The sequence below is a fragment of the Bombina bombina genome, chromosome 7, assembly GCF_027579735.1.
Source record: "Bombina bombina isolate aBomBom1 chromosome 7, aBomBom1.pri, whole genome shotgun sequence".
Lineage (NCBI taxonomy): Eukaryota > Metazoa > Chordata > Amphibia > Anura > Bombinatoridae > Bombina > Bombina bombina.
This window is the reverse complement of record NC_069505.1, coordinates 589,155,914-589,177,981: the sequence shown is the minus strand read 5'-3', so window position 1 is coordinate 589,177,981 and position 22,068 is coordinate 589,155,914.

Sequence of the window (22,068 nt, the reverse complement as noted above, 5' to 3'; positions counted from 1 at the left end):
ACCTAATCTAATCCCCCTAATAAAATAAAAAGCCCCCAAAATAATAAAAAGTCCTACCCTATACTAAATTACAAATAGCCCTTAAAAGGGCCTTTTGTGGGGCATTGTCCCAAAGTAATCAGCTCTTTAACCTGTACAAAAAATACAATACCCCCAACATTAAAACCCACCACCCACACAACCAACCCTACTCTAAAACCCACCCAATCCCCCCTTAATAAAACACTAACCCCTTGAAGATCACCCTACCTTGAGAAGTCTTCACCCAACCGGGCCGAAGTCCTCAACGAAGCCGGGTGAAGTGGTCCTCCAGACGGGCAGAAGTCTTCATCCAAGCCGAGAAGAAGAGGTCCTCCAGACGGGCAGAAGTCTTCATCCAGATGGCATCTTCTATCTTCATCCATCCAGAGCGGAGCGGGTCCATCTTCAAGACATCGGACGCGGAGCATCCTCTTCATCCGGAGTCTTCTTACTAAATGACAGTACCTTTAAGTGACATCATCCAAGATGGCGTCCCTTCAGTTCCGATTGGCTGATAGAATTCTATCAGCCAATCGGAATTAAGGTAGAAAAAATCCTATTGGCTGATCCAATCAGCCAATAGGATTGAGCTTGCATTCTATTGGCTGTTCCAATCAGCCAATAGAATGCGAGCTCAATCCTATTGGCTGATTGGATCAGCCAATAGGATTTTTTCTACCTTAATTTCCGATTGGCTGATAGAATTCTATCAGCCAATCGGAATAGAAGGGACGCCATCTTGGATGACGTCACTTAAAGGTACCAGCATTTAGTAAGAAGACTCCGGATGAAGAGGATGCTCCGCGTCGGATGTCTTGAAGATGGACCCGCTCTGCTCCGGATGGATGAAGATAGAAGATGCCGTCTGGATGAAGACTTCTGCCCATCTGGAAGACTTCTTCTTACCGGCTTGGATGAAGACTTCTGCCCATCTGGAGGACCACTTCGCCCGGCTTCGTTGAGGACTTCGGCCCAGTTGGGTGAAGACTTCTCAAGGTAGGGTGATCTTCAAGGGGATAGTGTTAGGTTTTATTAAGGGGGGGATTGGGTGGGTTTTAGAGTAGGGTTGGGTGTGTGGGTGGTGGGTTTTAATGTTGGGGGTGGGGTATTCTATTTTTTTTTTACAGGTAAAAGAGCTGATTACTTTGGGGCAATGCCCTGCAAAAAGCCCTTTTAAGGGCTATTTGTAATTTAGTATAGAGTAGGGCTTTTTATTATTTTGGGGGGCTAGCAAGTAAAATAAAAATAAACCCTAAGATAGCTACAATGTAACTATTAGTTATATTGTAGCTATCTTAGGGTTTATTTTATAGGTAAGTATTTAGTTTTAAATAGGAATAATTTAGTTAATGATAGGAATATTTATTTAGATTTATTTAAATTATTATTAAGTTAGGGGGGTGTTAGGGTTAGGGTTTAGGGGTTAATAAATGTAGGTAGGTGGTGGTGATGTTAGGGACAGCAGATTAGGGGTTAATAAAATGTAACTAGTGTTTGCGAGGCGGGAGTGCGGCGGTTTAGGGGTTAATATATTTATTAAAGTGGCAGCGATGTCTGGTTCGGCAGATTAGGGGTTACAATTTTTATTTAACTGTTTGCAATGTGGGGGGGGGGGCTCGGTTTAGGGGTTAATAGGTAGTTTATGGGTGTTAGTGTACTTTTTAGCATTTTAGTTAAGAGATTTATACTACGGCGTTAGCCCATAAAACTCTTAACTACTGACTTTCAAATGCGTTAGGGATCTTGGAGGTAGAGGGTGTACTGCTCACTTTTAGGAAGACTCGTAATACCGGCATTAGGAAAATCCCATTGAAAATATAGGATACGCAATTGACATAAGTGGATTTGCGGTATTTTCGAGTCACGCCAAAAAAGTGAGCGGTACACCTGTACCTGCAAGATTCGTAATACCAGCGGGCGTTGAAAAGCAGCGTTGGGACCTCTCAACACTGCTTTTTAACCCTAACACAAGACTCGTAATCTAGCCAAAAGTGTGAGGTGTATCACTGTCTACCAATATGGCAGTACTTCCTATACTTTCAATGGCTTGCACGGTCACACAAAACATTGCTCAAATTACAAGTGAATTATGTGTTTTGTTTCCATTTTACATATGTCCTCATTTCATTTTACAACTGCAATCCATTTTCATTTAAAACTCTGGAATGTGTAATATTTTAAAGCAAAATGATCACCTCATAATATGTTGCTGAGCAAGATGGTGAAAAATATTGGTTTTGCGCTTGCACATCGTCACCTGTCATTGCAGTGGCGGTTCTATAGGGGTACTGTGGATTGTACCTCCAAACGCGCTTGTAAGCCCCAAATATTAGGGTTCTAGAACCCTAAAGTATTGACTGAAGTGATCCCAAAATAGACATACACATATAGCTTTAATTATGTGCTAATTAAATTAATTGACATCTATGTCAGACTCATTACTGGCTGTAAAAAATAATATATTCTTTCTTTTTGTGGTGTACTCAATGAAATATGACCTACAACTGTGTTTAAATGTAAGGAGCAAAAAAAGTATCAAATCTGCTGTCCACTGGGGTGTGACATTTTTTAGCAGTGAAAGAGTTAAAGGCAGTACAACATTATATTCCATGGACTGGAAAGAATTTATTAAACTTTCCATATCTCTATAAAGGGATACTAAACCCAAAATGTTTATTTCATGAATCAGATAAAGCAGCAATGAATCATGAAAGAAAGAAAAAAAATTGTGTTTCATATGCCTTTAATTTGGGCAGTAGATATTGTAGTATATAATCCACTGAACGGTAAGTTAAGGAATAATTACAGTAGAACTGTGTAACGAATACCTCATGATTTAGCTGCCAAGTGGTTAATTCTCTTTAGCCTGTGAGCTAAAAAAACATTTGTTTTTTTTCAAGAAGAACTGTGTCCTGTGTTTATGTTTGTTTTTTTGTGATAAAACCAGAGCTCATCGGGGGCGGAGTCTAGCCACGCAGGACGATGGCTGCAAACTTCTAGAGCTCCTAGGCCCCATGGCAGGCAAACTGTTTTTTTTATAAGTTAGGGCTCTCTGTATAACATTAAATATACAGCTACAAGGGGGGAGCATTAGCGAGGAGCAGATGAGCAAAGAAAACAAAGATAAACAAAACATTTCTCCTCCAATATCGCACTAAGAAAAAACAAGCAGGGCGGCGATCAGAAAAACACACCGGAGCTGCGGATCTTAAAGACACAGCAAATACTCTGACACCACATTAACCAGACTTCGCTGTGCACGAACACAGCACCAACTGACAAGGCAAGCGGAGACAGTGTGGGGACAGCGGCAGGACATAACAGCAAGAGGAGCGGGTACTACGCAAAAGCGTTTACCGCACATCAGCTGCCCCCCATACGGGTCTCACCTGTGGACGGACGAGCACCGGGACATTGCAGACAGCTACCCTTTGGTTTCGCTGGGATACAGGACCGCAAATAAGCTCCGCCGGGAAGTGCAGCCAGAGGCAGGTGAGTGAGCAAACAGGCAGCCTATCTTATGCACAGACACTGCAGCGGCCATTTTAAAACAGGCCTGTGAGCAGGGAGCTGCTCCGTAGTAGCGGAGGGGAGAGCTCAAAGTAACAGAAGCTGCACATCAACACTGCACACTCCAATGCCTAGACTTAAACAACATCAACAAACAGCATGAAGAACTAACAAAAAAGAGATTAAAACAAGATAAATAAAGGATAATAATAAACCAAAAATAAACTCAAACACAAAGTGTCATACCCAAATACAGGACTTACAGTAAACATAACAAGAGACAATTAACAACATAAGAGACACTATCAGTTCCAGCAACAGAAATGACCAGCAAAACATCAGCAAAGGGTGATAAAAGTACCCGATCCAGAACTCTTGGACAGTACTTAAAACCTATGGAGCAACAGGATTTTATGCCAACTAATCCCACATGTACAGAAGGAGCTCAAAATGAAAGCACAGAGCCATTACAGACAGAGCTACCCCCTAATTACGTAACGAAAAATGACCTTACTTCTCTTACAACGAAGGAAGATATGAAAATGTTCATGCACGAAGTCAGATCCCTATATAAAGACCTCCATACAGATATTACAGCAGTATCAAATAGAGTGACGAATATAGAAGAAGAACAGACCACAACCAACTCTACTATTAACACTCTCACAAACAAAATCAAAGCCCAAGAAGACATGATTCAGTCTCTGAGCAACAAAATTGAAGACCTAGACAACCGCGGACGCCGCAATAACCTCCGTATCAGAGGGGTGCCAGAGTCTATATCACCAACTGCATTGAGAGGCTACCTGCAAGATTTGTTCCGTACGGTTAAAGGGAAACCTGGAGCAACAGAAGTCCCTATTGAAAGAGCTCACAGAGCCCTAAGAGCCAAACCACCACCGAAGGCACCGCCGAGGGATATAATTATTAAACTACTAAATTTCCAGGACAAGGAAGATATTCTTAATAGTGCTAGAGCCAAACAACCACTCCAACACGCAGGTATACCTCTACAGATATTCAGCGATATCAGCCCCACCACACTTCAGAAGAGAAGGGCCTTATTATATATCACATCCTCTCTACAACGTCACAAAATACCATATCGCTGGGGATTCCCGGTATCTATAATTGCAACCAGAGACAATAAAACAGCGATATACCGCACCGAAAGTGATATCGACCAATTTTGTCAGACATTGTCTATAGAGGTCCCAGACGGACCGACACCAATGGACAGTTCAGCCCTAACACAACACCAAAGCAACAGTTAAGAAATCGTCCAGTATTAAAGTTCCACACTCCTCCGACACATGCAGAGGCTGAGAAAGAAAGCAGAGAACCAGAAAAGAACTGGATAAGATAAAATTGAATATCTGATAAGGACACTATAAGACTAGAGACATGAATAAATGTTATTAATAATTAATGATAATAGCTAAGCTATGGGACATTTCCATGAGAGGATCAAGCCCTAGCGCAACAGCTAGCAACAGGCCCGCCCTACGCTGGGAACAAGTTATAGTTCACACAAGTATAATTATAGAACTGTTCCCTCTCTTTGAGACAGACTTTGGACATGGATTCCTGTTCCAAAATAACATCCTTTTACTATACTAGGATGTCCGAACACACCTACAACATAAGTAAATTATTGAGTATACTCGGACACCAACAAACTGATTATACCAAAAAAATGGGGTGGGAATATTGCTTCATGGGTCAATACCACTACAGACGTCAACTATAATACGGGATCCAGAGGGAAGGTACATTTTGATAGTGGGGTTGCTATTTGGAAGACCTATTACACTTGTAAATGTATATTTCCCTAATACAGACCAACACCGTTTCATTAAAAAAATCTCACAACTCATACTGGACAATCGAAAGGGTCTGCTTCTGTTAGGAGGTGACTTTAACCTTCCCCTGGACCCACATTGGGACACGTCAAATAACCTCTCAAGTGTACCTAAAACCACACTAAAATCGACCAAAACAACGCTCACAGACCTTAATCTCCACGACATTTGGCGTACATTAAACGTGACAGCGAAAGACTACACATATTTCTCGTCAGTGTATAAAAAATATTCCCGCATAGACTATTTATTTACAGACTCGGTGGGTTTGACCATTACAACTAAATGTGACATTGGCACAATATCATGGACTGACCATGCCCCGGTTATTTGTACAATGATATGGCCAGAAACACCCCTTACAGACTTCATCTGGAGGTTAGATGAACACTTGTTGACAGACCCACCAACTGCAGAAAAAGTTGGAAAAATGATATCTGAATACTTCACACATAATCCAGATTCGGATACATCTAGCTCCACAATTTGGGAGGCACATAAATGTGTTATTAGAGGGGAACTTATCAAAATTAGAGCAAGAAAGCTCATAGAGAGACGTACCAAACACGACAATTTACACTCTTCCATACAGAAACTTGAGTGTATACATAAGCAAGAACCGCATAATAATACGATCTTAGCAGAACTCACACAGACCAGAAGAGATTTAAAAGATTTTCTCCTGCAGGAATCACAGAGACTAGCCTCATATATCAAACAATTATACTATGATCAGGGGAATAAACCGGGTAAGCTACTAGCCAGGACCACCCAACGCAAAAAATATAAGTCCTATATACATTCACTGAAGGGAGAGAACTCCTCATTAATAAAAGACAGTAAGGGAATAGCAGAGGAATTCAGACAATACTATCACAACCTATACAATTTAAAAAAACACCTTAACTACTCCAACAACACCACAACCATGTGATAATCAACAAACAATAACTGAATACATGACAAACATCCCCATAGTGAAGCTTAATGAAGAAGAGAGAGAGGAGTTGGACTCCCCAATATCTGAACAAGAAATTAGCAGAGCAATTAAAGACCTCCCCCCTGGAAAGAGCCCTGGCCCTGATGGGTTCTCTATCAAATACTACAAGATGTACAAATCAATACTTATGCCACACCTTCTAACCCTATTCAACAAATTAATTGATACTAAGTCCTTGCCAGCCAGAATGTTAGAGGCCCATATTGCGGTTTTACCTAAACCAGGCAGAACGCCAGATAAACCCAGCAATTTCAGACCAATCTCACTTCTCAATGCTGATGTAAAAATATTAGCCAAGATACTAGCCATCAGACTCAATAAATACCTACCTAAACTCATTTCCACTGACCAAGTAGGCTTCGTCCCAGGCAGAGAAGCCAAAGATAACACCATAAGAGCCCAACGTATTATAGACTATGTAACTCACCATAGACACCCACTGACCCTATTTGCTTCCGATGCCGAAAAAGCCTTCGATAGGGTAAATTGGAAATTTTTGAAAGAAGCCATGCACAGTATGAACTTTGGAGATAATTTTCTTAATATGGCCTTTTCCCTCTATTCAGGCCCTAATGCAAAAATAAAGGTAAATGGAACACTATCTGACTCTTTCCCCATTACTAATGGAACCCGTCAGGGCTGCCCACTCTCCCCACTGCTGTTCCTCCTCTCATTTGAAATCCTGGCCCACAAAATCAGATCCAATAATGAGATAAAAGGCATACAGATAGGAGAAAAAGAGCATAAATTGATGATGTATGCCGACGATATTCTATTTTCCCTGACTGACATTGAACATTCTATACCGGCTCTAATATCTGAATTACGAACCTATGGTCACTTCTCTAATTTCCATTTGAACATCTCGAAATCGGAATTACTTAATATTACCTCCCCTCCAAACTTGATACATTAACTGGCCGCTGAGTACGGTCTAACAATAGCCTCAGAGAAAATAAAATACCTAGGGGTTTACTTAACAGCTAATTCTAGCTCACTGTTCAAATACAATTATACACAACTTAAAAAAGAAATTTCAGATGATCTATGTTCATGGAACTGTAAACCCCTGTCATGGCTAGGCAGAATAGGTATAATTAAGATGAACATTCTACCCAGACTGCTCTACCTTTTTCAGACACTGCCGATCCCTATACCTAACCAATTCCTACGACAACTACAAAAAACAATAGATAACTTCATATGGGGCGGGAATAGAAGCAGGGTACAAAGACATACTATGTACCTGCCAAAGGAACGGGGGGGCTTGGGGGTACCGAATTTGACATTATATAGAAGAGCCATCTTTTTACAGCAGATACTAGAATGGAGCCACAATACAGGTCAAAAGGACTGGGTACACATTGACAACCACATTATGGGGAGAGGTAACTCAGCATCACTAGCATGGACAGAACCCAGAAAGCGCCCAGATATACTTCACCAATACCCTAACATAATGGAAATATTTAAAGAATGGAACAGGACGATAGCTACCAACCCACATATAACAACCAGAGTGGGGCCGATGCTGCCAATAAGAGAAAACACAGATCTCCCATTGGGTAACCCTATTACAATACATAAGCCCTCATACAGACTTAGAGAAGGTACATTATACTTTGCTATAGAGAATGGGACAATAGCACCATTAGACAAGTTACAACAGTGGGACACGAAAATATTCCCTTCCTGGCTAGCTCGAACGCAATTGATTCACTATATATCTACACACAGACAAAAGTCAAACATGCAAAGAGAGCTCACCACATTTGAAAAACTATGCACACAAGATAACCCACCTAGACATACAATCTCACTAATATACAAAATCTTACTACTCCCGAGTGATAAAACATTACCGAATTATGTAAGATCATGGAATTCTGAATTAAACATTCCTGGAGATGACTCAACATGGATTAAATCATTCAGAATAGCGGCCAATGCCTCGGCTTCGGCCATAATACAAGAGATGCACATAAAGTTCATTAGCAGGTGGTACCTGACACCCTATAGATTGCACAAAACTAACTCCCAGATAAGCGACCGGTGCTGGAGAGCATGTGGTCATGAGGGTACAATACAACACATATGGTGGGAGTGTCCCTGCATAACGGAATATTGGAGATCAGTCTTTAGATCTATATCTTCTGTACTAGGCTTAGACATAACACCCAACTTTCAATATCTCTTGTTTCTTCAGATTCCGAAACTCCAAAACAAATTACACAAAAGTATATTTCTTATCATGATAAACAGTGCTAAAAAACTCATACAAAAAAATGGAAATCTAATGCCCCACCGACAATACGGGAATGGCATACTCAGACCACAGAAATAATACAGTTAGAACGCCTACACTACCTAACCTCAAACAATATACAATTCCACCAAGGAATTTTAGACCTATGGAATGGAGCCCAAGTATAATAGCAGAGCTGGACCCCACGCCTAATTAGACAACTGAGCTGGATTATCAAATAAAATCGCCCGGACCTCCCTCCCTTCCCCATGCCCCCTACTCCCTCTTTACCTTTCTACAACCCCTCTCTCTTTCCTTCTTCTTACTTTCTCAATATATTCAATGGTAAACTAAAGGGTTGACTTAGATATCATTTTTTTTTCTAAAACATATACCTGAATATAAAAGGATAAGATAACATTAGTACAGAATGGACATAATGAAAAAATTGTATATATCTGATAGTAATTACCACACTATGTATAACTGGCAGGTATAGACCCAATTTGTAATCAATGTTGTTGACCTTTTGGTTTTATGTTGTACACATTTATTCATCAATAAAAAATCTTTAAAAAAAAAAAAAAAACCAGAGCCCATCATAAATTGTTTCAGAGTTCCACTTGAATAAATGTTATCATATAGGCATTGGTGCATTCAGGCCGTAAAAGTGTCGGCTTTAGAGACACAGAACAGTGCCTCTTCACAGAAACTGATAAGGTCAATAAAGGGACATGGGTATAAGGTAGATATGTGTTTTAAAACATGTTATGGCATTAGATGAAGGTAAATATGACAACCATGTCATATTTGGTATCAAATTGATTCTCACTATGTAAATAAGAGATTGCCTTTCTGCTTATATGAAAATGGATGCATCTAGAAGAAATTATAATGTGTTCTATAATTTCATGCAAAGACTTAGAGTCTATTGACGGTCGTAAAAGGATAAGGGGCTTGTTGGTCAAGCAACCTGATCTCCTGAAAATAAATAAGTTTTTGTGCTTTAACATGTAAAGTTGTCATTCTTACAAGGGAGGCTGTGACAAAACAGAGTAAGGACCCATTGCTTTATGCCATCTCCCTGGCACACAGATTCCAAACACTAGTACAGTATGAGGTTTCTATTTTCTTCTTTATATTTTGAAAAACTGTTTGCTTGTGTGAAATTTTATTTGTAACAACTTTTTATTAATAATGCATTGGTCATAATTTTTGGCATAATAAATCATTCCTTTATTAAGCTTTGGTCTTTGTCTAATATTTGAACCACATTACTGAAAGAGACTGGAGTATTAGAACTGCATATTTTAGGTTATTTTCTGCTAAATTGTAAGTCTGGCTTTTTGCTTAGGATTTTCCCTTTAATAAATCATAAGTGGTGGCAGCTTAGATATTATAGTTAGTTTAATGTGGGTGGCATTAAAGGGGAGTTTTGGGCATTTCATTTACGCCTAGTACAGACTAAAGAGTATTGTTAACCCTTGCACCCACTGAACTAAGTCATATGCTTGCCGGACGTGGCAAGATTGTGACATATCAGTGACAGTAGAAGGGGTCTGATAACGCTTTCTGTGTCAAACAAGTGACTGGCGCAGGGTTGGTTAACCTTGGTTGTCACAAACTGCATAATCAAAAAGTGTATGATAAAAAGACAAATTTCAAAATTTCCTTTAATTTCCTGATCCTCGTATCATGTGACAGCCATTAGCCAATCACAGACTCATATACATACACAATTTGAACTCTTGCACATGCTCATTGTTCATTAGAAGCTGGTTTCTCAGAATGTAGCATATAAAACGTCTCTTAAAAATGCATTTTCTATTTCAATCACAAACGTTAGTGTCCTTTTAACTATTTTTAACATGAGCTGATTTTGGTTTATTAGGCTTTGGATGAAACAGATCTGAGGGGTCAGAGAGTGGAACAAAAACTAATACCAAACAGACGTGTTTTAGGATTTAGACAATTGCAAAACAATCACTATTTTTTTTGGTGAATTCTTTTCATTCATTTCAAATGAAAGACAAGTGGCCCCTGTAAAAAAGGCACAAATTAACAAGAGTACAGCAAAAAAAACGGTTCTTTCATTCCTGAGGTTAAAACCTTTTAAAGGGAAAAGGCTTTTTATGCAGACGGGGGAGTCCAACATTTAAAGAATTTTGTAATTATTGCACACTATACAAATGGATTAAATTTACAATGTCATGATGATAATTGGGCCCTTGGATTTTAAATCTGCTTTAATTTGAACCAGAAAGCCCAGAAGTATTTATAGATATTGTTTGTATATTGTTTACCAGTTAAACTGAACCAATCTCAAAATAAGGAAGAAAGCCTCCACTGTGAGTTTAGTGGCAGACAATATATCATTGTACAACACATCTTCATATTTTTCCACAGAGACCCTCAGCAAGAACTGTTTCCATTGCAGCAGTGGATACTGGGTAAGGGTATTTAAAGTGAATGTCAACTTTCACAAATGAAAGACCTGTTTTTAAAAATACTATTAAAAACAGGGGCACTTTCATTCATGAAAGTTTACATTGAAGACGTTTTTTTTAAATACTTACCTTATCTTCCTAGCAAGAGTGGAACACTGGACCAGTGATTCCTCCGCTACTAGGACGTCTCTTCTTACTTCAGAAATGCTGAATCCAGCTTCCTCCAATCATGGCATTGCCTAAGGCAATGATTCCCCTGGGGGGGAAACCGTGATTAGAGGATGACGGATTCATCATTGCTGATGTATGAAGTGATGAGCGGCAGGAGAGGGAATCGCTTCTCCGGCTTCAAGAAGAATAGGTAAGTATTTTAAGAAAACCGGTGAAATGTAAACTTTCATGAATGAAAGTGCCCCTGTTTTTAATAGTATTTTTAAAAACCGGGCACTCATTCTTGAAAGTTCACTTTAAAAGGACCTCTCAATGCAGTAGAATTGCATAACTAACAAGTGAATAATGAAAAGACAATCACTAAACAAATACTCTAAATTTCAAATAAGCAGTAGATTTTTTTCTGACAAATTTATTTTTTCTCAAATTTTTCCGGCCCTCTGTATCATGTGACAGACATCAACCAATCACAGACTAGTATACATATACCCTGTGAGCTTGTGCAAATGCTCATTAGGATCTTGTTCCCCAGAAAGTGTGAATATAAAAAGATTGTGCAATAATGGAAGTAAATTGGAAAGTGTCTTAAAACTGTGTGCTCTATCTGAATCATAAAAGTTAAATTTGACTTTAGTGTCCTTTTAAACAAGCTACACATTACCTCACATTCTGGCTTCTGTATACATTTTTAAACATGGATTACTTCATTAAAGTGCAGAATTAGTCTACACCTTTTTAATTACCCTAAGTATGCCACTACGTATGCCATTCTAGAAGAAGAGCATGCACAGACTCATATAAATGATGGATTCCCACAAAATTTGAGAAATTGTGAGGTCCTAATGTAAATTCCAAATTGTAGCCCTGGACTTCCAAGCTAAAAGATTTTCCCCAAAACATGGGATTTTCCTGACTGTCAAATGAATTGTTAGCGTTTGAGAAAATTGAACACTGGTTGGACTGTTTAGTAATTTGAGGACTGTGATATCATATTACTGTGTTTTGTAAATCCTACAAAAAACATGTTTAATATGAAAGACTTAGATTATTCAGATACATTGTGTTGGGTGCTGCCAGCTCATTTTTAAAGGTTGACAAATTACATTCTTAATTATTTATCCTATAACGTTCTTTATTAACGAAAGTAGACAACATCTGTGGACATCTTTTTTTGTTTTGTTTTGCAGAAGGAGGGAAAAGTTTATGGAAAAATAAATAGTCCATCTGCATGACCTGCACATGGCAAAATAAATCAATGAGTTTAAAAATATGTTCCAATGAAAATGAGCATTTTATTTTTAGATTAGAATGTTTCTTAAATCAGGGCTTGACAAACCCAGGAACCACTTGCTCCTAGAATTCTATTCTTGGCTCCTAATTTTTATGGTTATTCTCCATATATCTATATAACAAGTACCACTGTCTGGCTCCTAAATATTCTTAATGGCTCCTAATTTTTAAAGAAATTTGTCAAGCGCTGCCTTAAAGGATATAGAACAGTATAATTCAGCAAAAAAGCCTCTTTTTTAATCTTAGTCGTCATCTTATCTGCAAAGACAGTTATATTCTTGTTGGGATGATTTAAAAAACAAAAAAAAAATTCCACTATAGTAGAACATCTATACTCCTCTAATTGTGATATCTGTAGATTGTAATCTCTTCAGCACAGATCCCTCCTCATCTGTATTAATGAGTGATTTATATTATATGTATCTATATTTCTTTTGTACCATGAACCAATCATTGTGTTACCTACTCATGTATCTAGTGCTACAGAATTTGGTGGCCCTTTACAAATTAATAATGATCATAAAAATATCAAAGTAAAAAAAAAAAAGAAAAGAAAAATGATTCACCTGTTTATAACCCCTTCCCTGCTGCCCATAAAAAATGGATTAAGAGGACAGTAAACCCCAAAATTTTATTTTATGATTCAGATAGAACATACAATTTTAAACAACTTTCCAATTTAATTCTATTATCAAGGGACAGCATTGCACTACTGACAGGAAGCTGAAAATATCTATGTAGCCAATCACAAGAGACAAATATCTGCAGGCACCAATTAGCAGCAGCTCCCACTAGTGTATGATATGTGCGTATTAATTTTTTAACAAGGGATACTAAGAGAACGAAGCACATTTGAAAATAAAAGTGAATTTAAAAGTGTCTTAAAATGACCTGCTCTGTCTGAATCATGCAAGTTTAATGTACACTTTCCTATCGCTTTAAGTAATTTCCCTGAGACATTTGTAGACCAACCATTAACTACTTCATTGCCTAGATACAGACTGGGCACTGTTCACTTCCATGTCAAGAAGTTTTTGCCCATTGCTTCTCATCCCTATAACCTCAGCTCACATCTCCCTCTATTTCTGTGACATTGCTGTTTTTATTGGTAGAGCATTAATGTATTCTAAAGTGACAATCTTTTATTCTCCTACCTTTCATTCCTCACCTTTAGTTCCAAGCACTACGCATTTGTATTTTTTCCTCTTTAAAGGGAGATAATGAAAACCCATTTTTTTCTTTCAAGATACAGATTGAGCATCCAGACTTTCCAATTTGCTTCTATAATCAATTTTTACATTATTCTCTTGGTATCATTTGTTGAGGGAGCAGCAGTGGCCTACTGGGAGCCAGCTAAATTCATCAGGTACGCTAATGACAAAAGACATATATGTGCAGCCAGTGACGTGCTGTGACATCAGAGGCTGGTGTGGCAGTGGCTAGGATATGCCTTCATTCTTTAGATATCATGTGTTGAAGAAATAGAAATGCACATGGGTGAGCCAATTGCATGAGGTATCTATGTGCAGCCACCAATCAGCAGCTACTGAGCATATTTAGATATGATTTTCAACCAAGGTTATCAAAAGAATGAAGAAAATTAGATATTAGATGTAAATTGGAAAGTTATTTAAAATTGCATGCTCTTTTTAAATCATGAAAGAAAACATATGGGTTTCATGTCCCTTTAAATGGTGTCTTGGAAAACTGGTCAACTTAGTAAACATCTGATTTTAGTCTAAAGGATTGTAACAGAAACTCTTGCCAGATAACAAAATGCCCATTAAAATATGTTTAAAACATACTTTTTACTTTAATGCTGCAAATTATGCTTATAGATTCTTTCATTATGCAGTAAATATAAAAATGTCTTGATCCAGTGGCAACTGGTGAAATTGACCCCACCCCTTTAAATAAAGCCACATCCTCAGATGGCACCACCAATTCATTACTTAAATAAATAAAAGGTAGACCGAAACATAGAAAAGCACTCAGGGGGAGAGGGAGAAAGAGACAGGGGGAAAGGGAGAGAGAGACGGGGGAGAGGGAGAGAGAGACGGGGGGAGAGGGAGAGAGAGAGACGGGAGGAGAGGGAGAGAGAGATGGGGGAGAGGGAGAGAGAGATGGGGGAGAGGGAGAGAGAGACGGGGGGAGAGGGAGAGAGAGACAGGGGGAGAGGGAGAGAGAGATGGGGGAGAGGGAGAGAGAGACGGGGGGAGAGGGAGAGAGAGAGATGGGTGGAGAGGGAGGGAGAGAGAGAGACAGGGGGAGAGGGAGAGAGAGAGACACAGAGGGTTAGAGAGAAAGAGAGAGAGACACAATCACACAGAGGGTTAGAGAGACACATAAGGGATGAGAGAGTCAGAGGGGGAGAAAGAGAGACAGGGATAGAAAAGAGACCATGGGGAGAACGACACATAAGGAGAGAGACAGGGAGAGAGATGGATAGAGAGAAAGATAGATAGAGAGAGAGACAGGTGGATAGAGAAAGAGAGATGGATAGAGAGAGACACACAGAGGGGAGAGAGAGAGACAGAGGGGAGAGAGAGAGACAGGGGGGAGAGACAGAAAGACAGAGGGGAGAGACAGAGAGAGAGACAGAGGGGAGAGAGAGATACTCTCTCTCCCCTCTGACATGCCCTAATGTCAGAGGATCAGCGGTGGCAGTCGCATAGCTGGGTCATGTGACTACCTCTGCTGATTGGCTTACCAGCTGTATCAAGTTGGGACCATGCAGTTCTCTGTACTTTATGTGTTTAACCAATTTTTAGGGGATAAACACATTGGCGGGGGGGGGGGGGGGGGGTAGGGGGGTAGGGGGGTACCTTTAGTGCACAAAAAAAAATATAAAAACTTTTTTTTTTAATAAACTTTTATTTTAAACATCTTTAAGAGCCACCAATCAGTTCATGACCCACCAATCAGCAGCTGGCTCATGAACTTACCTAAGAATGGTTTCTAATAAAGGATTCCAAAATAATAAAACCAAATTGATAATAGAAGGGAATGGAAAGATGTTTAAAACTGATTGCTTTACCTAATTTATAAAAGAAAGAAGTGTACTTTATGCAAGAATGGTCTATCATACCTTTGAAAATGTAGCATCTTAACACGTAGATATTTTTTAAAAAATGTTGTTTAAATTTAAGTTAATTCAACCATCTTTAAATGTAATATTCAATTCAAATGATGCAATATTCAAATGTAATAAATTCAAATTGATATATTTGTAATAGTATTTCTAATACTCACTCTTTGGGGCCGAATTATCATCAATTATCTGAGGCTCCGCACATCAATCCACCCAATCCTATACGATCAGGCTGATTGACACCCCCTGCTAGCAGCCGATTGGCCGCGAATCTGCAGGGGGTGGGATTTCACAAGCAGTTCACAAGAACTGCTTGTGCAATGATAAATGCTGACAGCATATGCTCACACTTTCATAAATCGGCCCCTTTAAATGTAGTATTTGTATAATGCAATATTCAAAATAGAAACCTTCAAATTGATATTTTTGTATGTATTATGTATCAATTTACTAAATTCCCTACAATATGAACTATTGAACTTCTGAACAGTATTTGTTAAATCGAATGTTACATTCAAAGTTTCAAATGTGGATATTCGATCTAATTATGAACATTGAAAAAAATGTAACAATCGAAAATCGGAAATAACATTCGATTACCGAATTTTCGATTGTCTAAAACAAATGTACAAAGGTTTATTCGTTCTACCAAATGAATTTGTCCATCTCTATTAGATAGTTTAAATTTAAGTTTTTTTTTTTTTAGCTTTGGCTTAGTCGAATGGAATTGATACTTATACAGCACGCCCTATACCTTTTGCTGTCAATTTTACACAAACTGTATTACCACTTCATGTTGCTTGCATTTATCTACTCTAATCTAGGTTAATTTATTTCTTTCATGTAATTGGCAAGAGTCCATGAGCTAGTGACATATGGGATATACAATCCTACCAGGAGGGGCAAAGTTTCCCAAACCTCAAAATGCCTATAAATACACCCCTCACCACACCCACAAATCAGTTTTACAAACGTTGCCTCCTATGGAGGTGGTGAAGTAAGTTTGTGCTAAGATTTCTACGTTGATATGCACTTCTCAGCATTTTTTGAAGCCTGATTCCTCTCAGAGTACAGTGAATGTCAGAGGGATGTGAAGGGAGTATCACCTATTGAATGCAATGGTTTTCCTCATGGGAGATTTATTTAATAGGTTCTCTGTTATCGGTCGTAGAGATTCATCTCCTACCTCCCTTTTCAGATCGACGATATACTCTCATATTCCATTACCTCTACTGATAACTGTTTCTGTACTGGTTTGGCTATCTGCTATATGTGGATGGGTGTCTTTTGGTAAGTATGTTTTTTATTACTTAAGACACCTCAGCTATGGTTTGGCACTTTATGCATTTATATAAAGTTCTAAATATATGTATTGTACTTATATTTGCCATGAGTCAGGTTAATGTATTTCCTTGTGCAGACTGTCATTTTCATATTTAGGGAAAATAAACATATTAAAAAATATGTTTCTTACCTGGGGTTTAGTCTTTTTTTCAATTGACTACATTTTTTCTTGAAAATTGCGGGCACTACTAGGCCTTCGGGTGAGCTAAATGCTAGACTTTATTGCGTAATTTTTGGCGCGAGAATTTACGGCGTCGTAGTTGACGCAGAAGCCTTACACACGGTTGCATCGTTAGTGATGCAAGTGTGTCATTTCCGGATATTGTTGGCGCCAAAAAATGTTCAGTTACATTGTGCGTCATACTTGGCGCCAAATTTTTCATTAATTTAGTACCCCGTTGCTGTTTGCCTCTTGCCTTTTTCTATGTCAGAGGACTATGCTATTTGCATTTTTTGCCATTCCTGAAACTGATCATTTTGCTTTATATGTTGTTTTTTCTTTTACATTTTGCAAGATGTCTCAATCTGATCCTGCCTCAGAAGTATCTGTTGGAACTTTGCTGCCTGACATCGGTTCTACCAAAGCTAAGTGCATTTGTTGTAAGGTTGTGGAAATTATATCTCCGAATGTCATTTGTAATAGTTGTCATGATAGACTTTTACAAGATCCTTCCTCAGATATTGACACTGACAAATCTACTTATTTATTTAAAATGGAGTATATTAATTCTTTATTAAAAGAAGTGTTAATTACTTTGGATATTGAGGAAACCAGTCCACTTGACGTTAAGTCTAGTAAACGTTTAAATGCTGTTTTTAAACCTCCTGTGGTTACTCCAGAGGTTTTTCCTATTCCTGATGCTATTTCTGATATGATTTCTAAGGAATGGAATAAGCCAGGTACTTCTTTTATTCCTTCTTCAAGGTTTAAAAAATTGTATCCTTTACCAGCAATTTCTATAGAGTTTTGGGAAAAAGTCCCAAAAGTTGATGGGGCTATTTCTACTCTTGCTAAACGTACCACTATTCCTATGGATAATAGTAATTCCTTTAAGGATCCTTTAGATAGGAAGCTTGAATTTTATCTAAGGAAAGCCTATTTATATTCAGGTCATCTTCTCAGACCTGCAATTTCTTTGGCTGATGTTGCGGCTGCATCAACTTTTTGGTTGGAAAATTTAGCGCAACAAGAATTGGATTCTGACATATCTAGCATTATTCGCTTATTGCAATATGCTAATCATTTTATTTGTGATGATTCAGGCGGAAGCAGTGGATGCGCTGACACTTCCATGGTGTTATCAACCTGCTTACATCTTTCCGCCTCTAGTTCTTCTTCCAAGAATGATCTCCAAAATCATTATGGAACAATTGTTCGTGTTGCTTGTGGCTCCAGCATGGCCACACAGGTTTTGGTATGCGGATCTTGTTCGGATGTCCAGTTGCCAACCTTGGCCACTTCTGTTAAGGCCAGACCTACTGTTTCAAGGTCCATTTTTCCATCAGGATCTCAAATCATTAAATTTGAAGGTATGTAAATTGAACGCTTACTGCTAAGTCATAGAGGTTTCTCAGACTCAGTGATTAATACTATGTTACAAGCTTGTAAATCTGTCTCTAGAAAGATTTATTATCGAGTTTGGAAGACTTACATTTCATGGTGTTCTTCTCATAAATTCTCTTGGCATTCTTTTAGAATTCCTAGAATTTTACAGTTTCTTCAGGATGGTTTGGATAAAGGTTTGTCAGCAAGTTCCTTGCAGGGACAAATCTCTGCTCTTTCTGTTTTAATTTCACAGAAAGATTGCTAAACTTCCTGATATTCACTGTTTTGTACAGGCTTTAGTTCGTATCAAGCCTGTCATTAAATCAATTTCTCCTCCTTGGCGAATTAATCTGGTTTTGAAGGCGTTACAGGCTCCTCCATTTGTGCCTATGCATTCTTTGGACATTAAACTACTTTCTTGGAAAGTGTTGTTCCTTTTGGCTATCTCTTCTGCTAGAAGAGTTTCTGAGCTTTCTGCTCTTTCTTGTGAATTTCCTATTCTGATTTTTAATCAGGATAAGGCGGTTTTGCAGACTTTATTTCAATTTTTACCTAAGGTTGTGAATTCTAACAACATTAGTAGAGAAATTGTTGTCCCTTCTTTGTGTCATAATCCTAAAAATTCTTTGGAAAGATCCTTACATTCTTTGGATGTGGTAAGAGCTTTGGAATATTATGTTGAAGCTACTAAAGATTTCAAGAAGACTTCTAGTCTATTTGTTTTATTTTTGGGTCCTAGGAAAGGTCAGAAGGCGTCTGCTATTTCCTTGGCTTCTTGGTTAAAGCTTTTGATTCATTCAGCTTATTTGGAGTCGGGTAAGACCCAGCCTCAGAGAATTAAAGCTCATTCTACTAGATCAGTCTCCACTTCATGGGCTTTTAAGAATGAAGCTTCAGTTCATCAGATTTGCAAAGCAGCAACTTGGTCCTCTTTGCATACATTTACTAAATTCTACCGTTTTGATGTATTTGCTTCTTCAGAAGCAGTTTTTGGTAGAAAAGTTCTTCAGGCAGCTGTTTCAGTTTGATTCTTCTGCTGATGTTTTAAGTTTTTCTTGTCATTAAAAGAATAAACTTATAATTTGGGTTGTGGATCATTTTTTCAGCGGAAAATTGCTGTTTTTTTATTTTATCCCTCCCTCTCTAGTGACTCTTGCGTGGAGTTCCACATCTTGGGTATTGATATCCCATACATCACTAGCTCATGGACTCTTGCCAATTACATGAAAGAAAACATAATTTATGTAAGAACTTATCTGATAAATTAATTTCTTTCATATTGGCAAGAGTCCATGAGGCCCACCCTTTTTATGGTGGTTATGATTTTTTGTATAAAGCACAATTATTTCCAAATTCCTTTGTTGATGCTTTTTACTCCTTTCTTTATCACCCCACTACTTAGCTATTCATTAAACTGAATTGTGGGTGTGGTGAGGGGTGTATTTATAGGCATTTTGAGGTTTGGAAAACTTTGCCCCTCCTGGTATGATTGTATATCCCATACGTCACTAGCTCATGGACTCTTGCCAATATTAAAGAAATTAATTTATCAGGTAAGTTCTTACATAAATTATGTTTTTTTTTCAAAAGGGTTATAAAGACAAAGAGTTCCACTCATGGAATACCCCCCCATTCTTGTCTGAGATTCTTCTGTTATATCTTTTACTAATGAAAATGATATTTAGTTTTGATTATACACATGTCATGAATTGATGGTTAAAGTGATTGTAAAGTTTAAGTAATTAGTGCCCAGTATCTAAAAATAATCTTAAAAAAGGCACTTTAATTCATTCAATTTTACAAAGATGCTTCTTTTCTTTAAAATACTTACAATTGGGTTATGGTAAACATACCGCCGATCCTCCGCTTGTATCTCCTACTGTATTTAGCATATCGATGACGAATCCAGCTTCCTCCAATTTTTGCGTGCCCCCTTTGGCATAGCTTGTGGGACACACAACAATTTGAGGAAGCCGGATATGTCATCAATAAGCTAAATTCAGTAGGAGATGGGGGCGAAGGATCGGCGATACGTTTACCGTAACAAATGGGTAACTATAAAGTGCCCTTATTTAAGATTATTTTTAGAAACTTGGCACTAATTCCTTAAACTGTACAATCACTTTAAGCAAAAAAAAAAACAAAACAAACTGCAAAAATATTAGTCATCATTAATAAAGTAACAAAAAGTATCAGAAAAAAACATTAAAAATGTATGCAGTATAGTTAATATACTAATCATTTGTTTTATGGGTATTTAATACCCTCTAGATGCTTCATAAACCTCCAGATCACTCATGGGATAAGCTTTAAGATTTATAATATAATAAAAATTAATTAAAACATCTGGGATTTAAGTATCTCTTGCCACCTGCTCTCAGACTTGATAAAAGATTATTAAAACCTCTGTTCTGAACAAAGAACAGAAAAAAGCGTGGATTCAAAAATAGGGTGATCAAATCTTATTGTTACTAGTATTTTTTTTTTTTTTTACAAAACATTGAAATTACAAGTTACATTTTACTGACCACCAAGAATCAAAAAGAAACTTCCTAAAAACAGAAAAGAAAAATAATTGCCACCAGCACCTTGCAGCACAAAGCAACATCTGATACAGGACTGGGCTGTCCCCAAATTAATCCAAAATTGTGGTTGAGTTTTGCATCTCATTTGAGGTATATTATGTTGTGTATTAGTAGCATACATCAATTATTGAATTTTTTGGCATGGATAACATTTAGGATTACGAGTTGAACAGTATTTATCGCTCCTGCTCGCACGCTAACTCCGCTAGAAGTAAGCTTTTTGTGTGTCGGATAGCACTCGTATTACAAGTTGAAAGTAAAAAGCTTTCACTCGCGCTCTAACCTGATGTGGGCAAAAAGCTGAAGTTAGAACATTGCGACCGCGTTAACGTATTCCCGAGATAGCATGTATTCTTGCAGCAAGTTTGAAAATTAATTGCTAATGTCTTGCTAGACTTGCCAAGCTTCAAACGTTTGCTGCACATTTGTAGCAAGTCTGCATTGAAAGTCTCCAGAATAGACTTGCTTTACAAATTTGCTGCAAGTATGCTATAAGTGTGTATAGTATGTTTATTTTTTTTCTTTAAAGGGACCTATAAAACCTTCTAAAAATTGTTTAAACTAACTTATATTTACTAATAATAACAAAGTAATCCTGAATCCCTATTCTTGCCGCTCAGTTTACCCCAAACAGTTCAATAAAAGTGTCTTTAATTAGACTGCTGATCTGCCGCTTGGTGATGCTATGTATGCCACCATATTGCCACACGGGCACAGCAGTCACGTGATTGTGCATGCAGATAATGTTATTAAGTTTAGAGAAGGATTACCAGAATGCTCTCTCACAGTGGTGCTAAGTGAGTGCTGTAATTAGCTGTATAAACAGTTTTCATATGTGCCTCATATTTATATAAATAAATATTCTGTTGTGCTTGCATTTTATTAATTTCAAAGAACTCAAATCTTTTTCTAAGCTAGAAGAAATAGATCTGACTGCACTATTGAGAGGAACTGTT